We start from the raw sequence: 12,570 nt of genomic DNA, 5'->3' as shown, positions 1-12,570 counted from the left end.
TCTTGGTTCTCACTTTGAGCCTTGGGTGCCGCAGCAGTCAGCAGCAATGATAAATAAAGCCACATATGGGCTTCTGCCGGGCGAGGCGGGCTTATGGTCGTCAAATGGCGAATCGAATCACTGTTCCATCGGCGCAATTATTCGGGCCATGACCCCTTCCCCAGGAATTTCACCCTAGAAGAGCAGAGCACCAGGCCAGGGGAAAGCTTGTACCTACTGAAAACCGGTGGGTGCCCGATAGCAGAGGGGATCGAACCTTTTACCTCCCGAATATCAGGCAGATGCTCAACCACAATGCCACCGCTTTAAAATTATGGGGCATCGGCACAATAGGAAATTTTTATATAATAATGCATCTCACTGACAATATAAATAGCATAGCTCCACATGGCAGGCCATTTGGCTACAGCTACATTTTGATCAGAACAAAATAATATTGATGGTAATGGTCTTAACGACCTGTAAGAAATTACCTAATTAGGCACCAGTTATGTTCCCATAGTATGAGAATTAAGACAGAGTGAAACAAATTACATTTTTGAAAACAGAAGGAAGAAATACACCTGCATGCCAAATCTGATTACAGCATCTAATAAAAATGCAAATAAAGATGCAAAAGAAGAAAAAATTAGTGCCAATTTGCATGTTTAATGAAATGCAAAGGTGCGTAGCACTACTTATCCCTGCTATACATTTCCATCACTTGCAGTCGTGCATCCCGTTGTCCTTGAGTTTTTACCACACGTTTGTTCCTCTTCATTTCGGTATCCATTTCACGACGACGTTCACTGTCGAGCAGTTTCCTGAGCATGCTCAGCACATTTCCTCTCTTTGTGCTTCTAGATTCTTGCACTATTTAGCTGCAATATCAGTCAGTAGACTCACAATCCCATTGTACTTCAGCACATTGTGCACTGGGAACCTGCGTTGCAGTGCTTGACGGCCCGACTTTGTTCATTACGATGAGAAGCAAACACGTGGCACAGCCGCATACTCAGCTTTCTTTACACCATCTTCAAAAATGAGTGAAAACAGGCACAATGTACCCCTTTACAAAACACTGCTCTGCAGCCGAAAGGTCTGGGGTGGGATCATAGGGGGAGAGAGGGAAACACTTGAAGGTGGAGGTGAGCGCATGCTGCTTCACAGCGCGGCGAGCAGCTCAGAGCCAGGATTTAGGAAGCACCGCGAGTGAACGTCTGCTGTCCATGACGGCTAAGGAGTGACTGATTAGAAGGGTGAGATGCCGAAGTTGAGGACGCGTGAACGACACAAGACTGCTCACTGCGGAGCAGCACACACCTGTGCAACACTGCCCAGTGACAGCTGCCACGACTGCAACAAACACGCCCCTCTTTTACTGTTTTATTCTCTCACTGGGTGCATCTATGTGGCTGCTCCGCCCCCTCAGTATTAAGTCGTGTTATGCGGGCGTCGCCACTTTCCCTTCCTCCTCTTCAAGTTCACGGAGAGACGGATGGATAGAGAGAGAGCGGCTTCTGCTGTAGCTGTGCAGCCGCTCTACCTTCTCAATGCTGAGCCGCGCCTGTTGCCCCCCTTCTTTTTCTCCATTTCACGTTCACTAAAAAGAGAGTGAGCAGCTTCAGACATAGATGAATTCCGTGATTGCGGCTAGTAGTAATATGCACTAAAAAGTGATTTCTAACAGGCAATAATGGCAACAGCAGAAAGCCCCCATTGACTGTTTCTAAATGGTGCAAAAATTCATAAGCACCCGAAAAATGCATACAAAAAAAAGTCACTTTTTGAGCGGACCTTCCCAACTGGTATGATCCCAAAGCTCCGAGCTTCAGAGCACGCGACTCGTCCACCCCGGCAAAAAGCCCAAGCCAGTCCAATACAATATGGCTGCACGCACGCATTTGGCAGCACAGCTCACCGATCACTTTTGCACTGGCCTCTGCTGATGTGGTTATTCCTGCTTTTTGTTGCATACTACTCTCAAGCAGCGCTTCCCTATATTTTATTGAGTACTCAACTCTCGTGCATATTGGTTCTTCTATTGTGGCAGCTCAGCCATGCATTGGCGTGAAAGTAATATATCGCGTCTCGTCTTGTGGTGTAGCCGGGTAGCAGCCGCGCGCTCATTACGAAAAAAAGTCTGCATGAATAGCATACTTGCCATGTGCCAGCTTAAAAAGAAAATGCACTGCAGAATATGATACGTGGCAAGGTGAGGCCAAGAGATTAGTCCAAGATGACACAGCACACAGAAGCACAGCAGTGTCAACCAGGCACCAGCCGACACTACTCGAACGTCTTCTCCAAAACCCACGAGCTACACTGAAGGCCAGCTCGTTGGAAGACGCCAATAGCCGAAACATGATGGAGGTGGTCATCAAAGGTTGATGAAAATATGATGTCATCGAGGTAGCACAGACATGTGGTCCATTTGAACCAGTGTAGTAGAGTCCACCATGCACCCGAAGGTCGCAGGGACATTACATAAGCCGAAAGGCATCACCTTGAATTAGTAGAATTCATTCGAGGTGACAAAAGCTGTCTTTTCACGATCTCTTTCGCCAACAGAGATCTGCCAATATCCAGAATGAAGATCGATGAAGGAGTAGTTGGCACCATGCAGGCAGTCGAGGGCGTCGTCGATCCTAGGAAGAGGGTCACGTCTGTTATCTTGTTTAGATGACGATAATTTACGCAAAACCTCTAGCTGTTGTGTTTCTTTTTGACGAGTACTACCGGAGACACCCAGGGGCTGCTCGACGGCTCAATAATGTTGCTGGCTAACATTTTCTCCACTTGATGAATGATTCAGCATTCGGAAAGAGCAACTCTAAGGCCATCGGTGAATAGGGCTGGCATCTCCAGAATCAATGCGATGTGTGACGACAGACGCTTGGCCCAGGGATCCGTGACCGAAATCAAAAATGTCACTGTGTGACTGCAAAAGGCCGGCAAAGGTGCTGGGACATACGGGACGCAGGTCAGAGGTCACCATGGCTGAGATGCAGTCCTCCAGATTATGTGACAGGACAGGTTGTGCAGGTAGCTCGGCTTGACGTCGGATAGCACTGCAGAAATAGTAAAGCTGGACAAAGGTGACAGCTCGGCAAGGAAAATGCCATCCAGGAGAACTTGCGAAGACATACTGAAGTTGAGTACGGGGATGTAGTTGAAGTTATTCTCGACGTGTACAATGTTATGAGGTAGGACGATGTTGCGCTGTAGAGTGACGTCGGTGATGGGGTTGACAACATAGTCGCCGTTCGAAAGAGGGGAAAAAGGTGACATGGGAATGCATACTGCCGCCTCGGGAGGTAGGCGAGTAAATGTACTGGAGCGGAGGCGAGGCTGGCAATGGTCAGCACTACGGTTGTGAGCACAATGGGGCAGGGCTAGGCGCAGAAGTCCAGAGGAACAGTCAATGAGAGCGGAATGGGGTGTAAAAACGTCTAGGCCTAAAATCACGTCTTGAGCACAATAGTAAGAACGGCGAAGAGCACAAGGACGTGGTGGCCAGTGATGGTGACGTGCGCAGTGTACATTCCAATGATGGTAGCAGTGTTTCCATCAGCAACACGAACTGTAGAGGTGTTAGCGGGCGTAAGAACTTTTTTGAGGCGCTGGCGGAACCAACGTTAATAGAACTAAGATCAGTTGCCAAACTGAGAGCTGTTTCGCGGCGCCCTCACCGCTGGCTGCTTTGAGTGGCGCTGCAGTTCTACCAGGCTCTCGTCGGCCCGAACGTGGGCTGAACCTGTGCAGTGCGGGCAGCATGAGTACAGTGCGTTCCCGACTTGGCTGCTGCAGTGATCGTTTTTTGTGCTACCTCTGCTAGCATGCAAAGTTGAAGGGGCTACAGTAACCATGCAGACGTGCTGCGTGCCGGGCTGTGCGAGCGGTTCCAAGAGCGACAACACTGACAACACAGCGAGGCATTTTTTCTCGGCTCTGCGTGACGCGGATCTCCATGCGGCATGGGACCGCACAATTCCGCGTGATGACAGGAAACTTTCTGACAAATCACGTGTGTGCGATCTTCATTTCTACAATGAAGACATACTGAAGATGTACAGTCATATCATTAATGGTAAGGAAGTAAAAATCGATAGGGGCAAATGGAACCTTGCTGAAGGATGTGTACCGAAGGTTTTCCCTAACTGACAAGCGCTCATTTGTCCCTGGAGTGCTCAAGCACCCTTAAGCTCCCTGACTGAAATGGTGACTGGCATCAAGTCAGTGGTCGAGCGACAAACAAAGAAAAAGTTTTTGGAAATCTGTTCTGTACCTGCTTTTGTGCAGGAAGCTACCCCGAATAGGTTGTAGCCTGCACAGTTCACTGTGCAAGTGGTGAAGTTTTATTTGGTAATGCGGATGCATTTTTACACACGATTCCTATCTGAGAGGAGCAATGTGAGCCAGGTTAAAAATGCAAGGAAGAAGTCTCGCCGGCTGTAATTTGTGCATTCAGTAAAGTGTGAAAAAGTGCTGTGAATAAAATGTAAAATTACATTTACTTGTGTGTCTATCTGTAGCCCACTGCGTGAAAGGTCGCAAAAAAAAAGTACTTGCGACGCGGGCGCAGGCCAGTAACGATAAACCCACAGTTGGGAATCCCAAAAAGACTAAATTTTATTGTCTCGAGTTGATGGCGTCTAACCTCCTGTGTAAGCTCTGTTCTCTTGCTGGAAGAAAGAAACCGACAACTCAAGAAGCAGAAGTTCGCTCTTTTCGCGGCACAGATTGCGTGCGGCACTCGGCTAAAAGTCACATGCATGCTTATTGACAAAATGAATGCAACGCGCAAAATTCGCTTATTCCGTTAAACTGCACCACAGACAATGCGGCTCTTTGCTGCAAAAGCGCTGGTAATTTGTTTTTTTTTGTTAAACATATGCACATGCATGCGGTTGAGCAGAAACTGCAGAAACATACTTCGAACTGACGATGAACCTTGCAATGATCTTATCTCTAACATTATTGCACGTTTCTCATATGCCACTTCGGGGAAGAAACTAGCAAAACAACTTTCCTAAAAAACAAAACAACAGTCGCGCTGCCTGAGCAGCGCTCACCTGTATAGCTCGAGTTGCTGCAGTAAAGTTTTGCAGCATGCTCGCCACACACGATTCAGACTTGATTGGTCACTGTGAGTAATTAACGATAAGTACGGCATTTAGGACACAAAGTAATTTAACATTCCCGAATGCTACATGCTACGCAGAACGGCCGGGCCCGCAGCATTTGATTGTGCTTCAACAGCGGCCAAGCAGCGGCTAGATAGAGCCTGTTTCGACGGCAGCGCCACCTCGCGTTAAAATTGACGCGCCGCTTAAGCAGCATGGAGAACCCGGAGAGTTTGGCATCTGATCTCTATTAGCGTTGGGCGGAACGACGAACTAAGGACTGAAATATGGGCTCCAGTGTCAATAAGGGCAGAAACAGAGACTCCATCCACAAGAATGTCAATGAGGTTACGTCTGGGTGTGGGGGTCAGTTCCGAGTTGATAGTCCGGGTCGGTAATGCAGCGTCACTCCCGGGCGCTGCACTCGCTAATTTCCCGAGTAGGTGTCGGCGTATGATGGGGAGGAGCTGCGACGAGGCACTGGTTAACAGGATCGATGAGCCAGTGGGGAAGGAGTAAGGCTGGAGCGACGGGCAGTGGGGACGGTTTCGTTGCGAGGCTGATCTGTTTGAGGAAGATAATGTCCAGGTCCATCATAGGTGGGGCAGGGCTCCTTTGGTTGGGCAGGGAAGCGTCGAGGTCCACTGTAGTATCGACGGTCGGCGTTGTAATAAGAGCGAAAGGTGAAGATACGGCTATGGCAATATCACGATGCGTGGCCGGCGCAACAGCAAATGAAGCAAATTTGCCTGCCGTCTGAGGTACGCCACTCTAGGATTATGGCTAAGGTAGCGAAATGGGGAAGCCTGGCTGGCGGTAGCAGCAGCCACTACAGGAACAGGGCGCGTTGGTGACGGTGGCGGCACAGGGCTGGAGGAGACGCCGACGTTGGCAAGTTCGAACAACGGCCTGTATCATGGCCATGGTGTCGAGCAGCGGAGACGTGAGTTGCAGGAGCCAAGGCCTCGAGTTCTCTCCGGATGATCCGAGTGATGTTCGCTGGATGAGAAGGCTGTTGCAAAGACTCCAGGTCAGCGCAGGATAATGTAGCCGCTGTGTTCGGAAGGCGCTCAAAGCGATGTATGAGACGTTGTTTAGCCTGTTCAAATTTCCGACAGACTTGAAGTAACGAGTCGACGGTAGAGCAATCCGTGCAGAAGAGGATGTTCAACGCAGCATCCGCTATACCCTTGAGGATATGCCCTATCTTGTTCCTTTCCGGCATGGAGTTGTTCACCTTGCGGAACAACGAAAGCACGTCTTGAATATAGGCAAGGTAGGACTCCGTGCGAGATTGGGTGCGAGTAGAAAGTTCTGTTTTTGCTGCGACAGCCCGCCCAATCGGCTTTCCGAACAAGTCCTGAAGCTTTTACTTACAGATTTCCCAGGTCACTAGCTCTTGCTCATGATTTTGGAACCATGTTCGAGCTGTTTCCGCCAAATAGAAGATTACGTTCGCCAGCATAATGGTCGTGTCCCAGTGGTTGTTTCTGCTGCAGTGCTCGCACTCATCTAGCCAGTCGTCTACGTCTGGCTTGTCTTTGCCATTAAAGATGGGAGGGTGGGGGATCTTCGTGAGTACCACTGGCTGCACCAATGTTGCTGCGATGGTAGGGGCTGCCTCGGAGGTCATAGTTGTCGTTGCTAATGCCGTTGTGAGCCCAGGTAGGTGGCGGCCACTGCGCAAATCCAGCTTTTCCTGTGCTGTTTTGCTCTTCTATTCTATTCTGTGCACAAGGGGATCTTTAGCAACCTCCACCAAGATGATACGTGCCAAGGAAGGTAAGGCCAAGAGATTAGTCCAAGATGACACAGCAGACAGAAACACAGCAGCGTCAACCAGGCACCAGCCGACACTACTCGAATGTAGTCTTCTTCAAAACCCACGAGATACTTCTTCCTTATGCACATAAGAGTGCATGCACCACCTAATCTAACAATATGCCATTCTCCCTGACTTGGCGACATTTTTGATGGTTTCCCTGACATTTCCGCTTTTTCCCGGTGCATGAAATTTCCCTGACAATTTCCAGTTGCTAGACACCTTGAGCCTTGTGCTCCCTCAATCTTAACGCAGATGGTTCTGGTTTCACATTATGCATGGCCAAACCAGGCAAGTGCTACTTTTGAGCTTCCTAGGCAACAAAAGCGACAACAATGCACAAGCTTTGTGTTGAGGTTCACCTCAAACGTCTGGTTTAGGCAGGAAAATGTTTCAAAACAGTTTCAATAAGTTGCTGGTAGCCATGTGAAAACAACTCAAGACGAAAGCTCCCGTAACAAAGTTTCCGAGCACAGATTGCTAGTAGAGTGTGCACAAGGAATCACAAAACCTAGATGTGCTGTACATTAAAGATATATCACAGAGCACACTGGAAAAGACTGCTGCAAATGAAAACTTCATAAACCACAGCATTGAGAGGCAGGTAATGTTCAGAGTAGACTAACACGAAGCCTACAGTAAACAGTACCGCATTTAAATACAGCTTTGACAGGCACACAGAAATTTGTTGTTAAATTCAAGACTGGGCCATCAAATGGTATGCTTTCTGTGCAGTGTCTGCAGATGCCCTAAGTCATGTCTGTGATGGGAACTAGACCAACAGCCCTGGCTTGTTGTAAACTGTGTCCTGCACCATATCAATATCTCTTTATTGCCAACATTATTGGCATGTCAATTCCATTGCTAGCCGATGCAGTGCAGTGTATAAGTGTGGCTCTAGCGCCCAACTCAAAACTTGATAACCTGCATACACACAGCGAGACCAGTCTCGACATGTTAACACTGCTCCGAGACATATTCTAAATAGTTGCTACCTTCTTTAACAATTCCAAATTTCAGGTGCAGAGAAAGTGGCCTTTCAGATTGAAACGAAGTCTTGAGGCTGTTGAGCATCCTGTGTAGTATCCACATGAAGGACACTGCAAAAGGGAAGTAACAGTCATTTTACTCACAAGTCAAAAACAAATAAGTAACTGATATGTGTCAAAAAAGTGTTAGCATGGACAAAAAGTTACCAAAACCAGAGGTCCACTTAATTTACTAGCTTCAACGAGAGGCAACAAACACGTACAATCAGTGTAGGTTGTTTAGACGTGCATTGGCCACCAAATAAAGAGACACCTTGATGCAGTTACTAGATTCTAAAGGCAATATTTGTGCAAAAGCACAGCAGTTTAGGCAAACAAAAAGCTGTAACTGACATGTAACCACAAAGCCGCCAGCTCTCTCCGAATTTTCATTTTTAGCAACTGGTGCACACTGCTTGACTGACTGCGACATCATTTAAACCATAAGACCCCCCCCACACCAGACAAAATAAGTAAACACACAGGATGAAACACTGGCACTACTGACAACCGATTTTTGAATGAAAAGAGCCAAGGTATATATATGTATGCTCGCAGACATGTAGAGGCTTAACTGTACATTAATCCGAGAAATCAGCTTTTTAACAAAAGGCACGTGAAAAAACTTTTATTTCTTTCGCAGAGGGCAAGGGAGCTGTCGCTTAAACATTCATATCCCACTTTCCTCATCAAAAATGGCTCTAAGTTTCGCGAGCAGTTGTTCAGACCTTCTGTGTTTGAATCTTAACTGGAGTTTCATAACAACCAACAAACAAAAGCAAGCGCATTTCGTCAGAAAATGGCACCTAGCAGGGTTTGCTAGTGGCCGCTGTCGATGGCACAGGGTTTTTAGTATGGTCTTGCTGCAGCCAAGCTTTTAGGCTATCAGTAAGCTAGCATCCCACAAAGCCCAAATACCAACCCCCAAAAAGCACAACTACCAAGAGAGTGTGAGTTTGTTGGCCGGAAAACTGCTGCATATACAAGGCTCGCCAGATCACTTCATGTCCCCTCTCCAACAGCTGCACCACTAGCGGCACGCGCTGTCTCTATATAAAATTTTGGCTGCAGTTTCATGACCATAAAATCATGTGCCGTCATTGTGTGTTGTCATCATTGTGCTTGAATTATCACAAGCATTGAAGGACTCTGGTTATAATAAAGGAACCCTGACACGATAATTAAGGTAAATTTTGATGCAAGGAATTCATAGATGGTTTTGTAAAATTCAAGTTAAATTTAAAAGGTCAGGGTGGAGCCTATAAACTATAAAAAATTTTAAAAGTTACTTGGCATCCTCCTGCAACCTATTATGGTGACACGTCCATGCATGCCCCTTCCTACTGATATCGTTTCGGCTTTCTGGGTGCACCCACTTATCTGACAATCCCACATGAAACAAACAGGATGGGTTGTGGTGGGGTATCATCACAGCTTGTCTTCTTAAGCCAGAAGCCTTAAGTCTCATGCCACATAGAGCTGATGTCATGAGTAAAAAATTATTTGTGCTATTTAGGCTAACAAAGAGGGCTAGGAACAAAAAATGGTAAGGATAACGTAGTAAGTGTGCAGAGTGGGTCAGAGAAATCACTCGAGTCACTGACATTCTAGTGGAAATCAAGAAGAAATGGGCATGGGCAGGACATGTAGTGTAAAGAGAGGATAACTGATGGTCGCTTAGGGTTGGATTCCAAGGAAAGGAAAGTGTAGCAGGGGGCGGCAGAAAGTTAGGTGGGCTGATGACGTTAGGCAATTCGCAGGGGTCAAGTGGATGCAGCTAGAAGAGCACCGGGTTAGTTGGAAGAATATGGAAGAGGCCTTTGCCCTGCAGTGAGTATAGTCAGGCTGATGATGATGAATAAGGCATAAAGTGGATAGGAATGTAGTGTTGTAACTAGAGCTAATTAAGGCTGCATATCCAATCATGCCTTGCTATTTGGTCAACATCCGTTAAGGTCCACTCATACCTTAAAGTCACCGAAGCAATGAGTGGGACAAAAGCGTAAACAAGAGACACTCCTATGGCTGGGCCTATCCCTCCTTGCTGCCTCTGTCATGCCATCTAAAGGCATCACTAACAGACACCAGATTTGACTTTACGTATCAAAATATTCATGCAAAAACTGCCTTCGTGCAGCTTGCCGCATGGTGTCCTACTATTTCGCTAATTGGCATGCATCTGCTAGTCAAGTTAGTGATAGGGATTCGAACCAACATATGTGCTTCCATTTGTATGCCCTAATTACCTCCCTATGCCATATGACCGAAGAGCATTTTCAAAGGTTAAGTGAAGAGGGAAGTGCTAGAGAAGCAGAATGAGCACAGCATCAAGCTACAGGTCGCGTGGTGGCATGCACCGAAGGAGAAAGCACTGGAATCAGGCACTGCTGCTGGAGCGAGTTTTCGCATTCATATATGCAGGCAGTTCTAAGCGTCTCGAAATATATTTTTCTTTTTGTGTCAACAAATGCTGAGATCCGGGAGTTATTTTTCATCCCTGATATGTTTGGCATTATTGAAACTAGTTTGAAAAATGTAATCAAGAGTTCGACGAAACATCGTCTGGTCAGGTGGTGACAAAGAAAATTAAAGGGTCACTGACCAAGTAAAAGTTTAATAAAAACGAAATGACGTTTCGGAAGCCCTACGGCTTCCTTGTTCACAATGGGGAAACCAGACATAAAGCATGCGTTTATAGCTTCTTTAAAATGCATCGTAATGATCTAGCATAATCAGATGGTAGATTCCCCTGCGTCCGATTGAGCGTGCCATGAGTGCTCTGAATCATCAAAGACTCTAGATACAATCGTCCAGCAGCGATCCGTTCTCTGGCAAGCACACGTGCCCCGTCCCAACTGATGGCGTGTCCAGTTTCTTGCACATGTTCGGCCAGAGCGTTAGTAGCACTGTGTCCTTTCGCCACATCATTTTTGTGCTGCTGTATCCGTTTGCACCAGTTTCCTGTTTCTCCGATATAACTGCGGTCGCAATCTGCGCACGGAATCTTGTACACGACCCCAGGATATCTCTTAAGGGGAAGGGGGTCTTTCACATTGACAAGCTCGTGCCTAAGTTTGCTCGTTGGAACGTGGGCAACTTGCACGCCGTACTTTCGGAATACCCGACCAAGCGCTTCACTAATCTGTGGGATGTAAGAGATGCTTGCTCGTTTTGGCTTAGAGGCATCGGAAACGTCAGAAGGTGGCGGTCGCTGTAGGAGTTTCTTTTTTGTGTTTGCCACAAAGCTTCTTGGATAGCCATTTCTCGTCAAATCCTTTTCGACAGTCTTCAGCTCTTCCTTGAGGGATTGCTCGTTAGAGCACGTGTTTATTGCTCTTTTGATCAAGGAGCAGACAACAGATCGCTTGTGTGCCATCGGGTGGACAGAATAAAAGTCAAGATAACGGCCTGAGTGTGTAGGCTTTCTGTACACGGTGAAATCCAGGCTTGTGGGTTTTCGGATCACACGAGTGTCGAGGAACGATATACAGCCATTCACCTCCTCTTCTACGGTGAAATTGACTGAGGCTTCTATGCCGTTCAGGTGGTCCAAAAAACGCTGGACGTGTTGTCTCTTTAAGATGCAGAAACAATCGTCCACGTACCTGACGAATAATTTAGGCCTTGGCTCGAATGTTTCAAGGGCTTTTGTATCGATGGCTTCCATTGTCAGATTAGCCGCCGTCACTGAAATTGCTGCACCCATGGCTGTGCCGAAGGTCTGCCGATAATAATTGCCACCGTACGAGAAATAGGTATTCGCAAGGCAAAAAGAAAGAAGCTTACATAGGTCGGGTACCTCGAAAGGTGAGCGCTCTTCAAGAGAGGAGTCCTCGTTCAAACGAAGCTTGCAGGTTTCCACCGCCAGGTTAACCGGAATACTCGTGAAAAGGGAGCAAACGTTGAAGGAAACCAACACTTCATCGCTTTCAAGTGCGACGTCTTTCACTTTGTTAATAAAGTCCAATGTGTTCCGTAAATGCGTCTCGGTCTTGCCAACTAAAGGCGATAAAATATTGTGCAAGTAGCGAGACAAACTTTGCAGTGGTGACCTTGTAAAATCCACAATCGGACGCAAAAGAACCCCTTCCTTATGAACTTTCGGCAGCCCGTAGATAGCTGGAGCCGATCCGTTTGTGCAGAGTAGCTTGTAATATAGGCTTCTTTTGACGGCGGAAGAAATTGAAAAATCGTTGAAAGCATCTTTTGCAGGTCCCTCTGAACTTTAGAAGTGGGATCTGTAAGTTGTCGGGTCCTGCAGCAAGTCTTCAATTTTGGCTTTATAAGATTCACGGTCGAGAACAACAGTGACGTTTCCTTTGTCGGCTGGTAGTATCGCAATCGTCTGGTTGCTGCGTAGCTTTTCTAACGACTACCGCTCTTCTGGGGATAGAGGGCACTGAGGGTTAGATTTGCGCATACGTGAAAGTATGCCTATTGCCTTCGTACGGACTTCATTCCTGAGACCAACGTCTAAAAGTTGAACAGCGCTTTCAACAGCAGAAATCACTTTTCGTGAATCTGGTGGTTTCCCTTGGTTGAAATTCAGTCCGTGACTTAGAACCTGGGCTTCGCTCGGAGTCAGAGTGTAAGACGAAAGGTTCCGTATCTCAAA

General features: G+C 47.1%; 1 long non-coding RNA gene across 1 annotated transcript in view; it reads right to left on the bottom strand.

Moving 5' to 3' along the window:
• Positions 1-7,246: 7,246 nt before the first annotated feature.
• The window catches only part of LOC146172480 (uncharacterized), an 88,741-nt gene continuing 83,417 nt past the window's right edge, over positions 7,247-12,570 (bottom strand). Inside the window, exon 3 of the long non-coding RNA XR_014702553.1 lies at positions 7,247-8,027. This is a non-coding gene — a long non-coding RNA (uncharacterized LOC146172480). The remainder of the gene's footprint in view (positions 8,028-12,570) is intronic.

Source organism: Amblyomma maculatum, unplaced genomic scaffold (genome assembly GCF_055883805.1).
Source record: "Amblyomma maculatum isolate TAMU_Amacu unplaced genomic scaffold, ASM5588380v1 scaffold_13, whole genome shotgun sequence".
NCBI classification, from domain to species: Eukaryota; Metazoa; Arthropoda; class Arachnida; order Ixodida; family Ixodidae; genus Amblyomma; species Amblyomma maculatum.
Note: the sequence above shows the minus strand (reverse complement) of the source record. Positions and strands in the feature narration are given on the sequence as shown.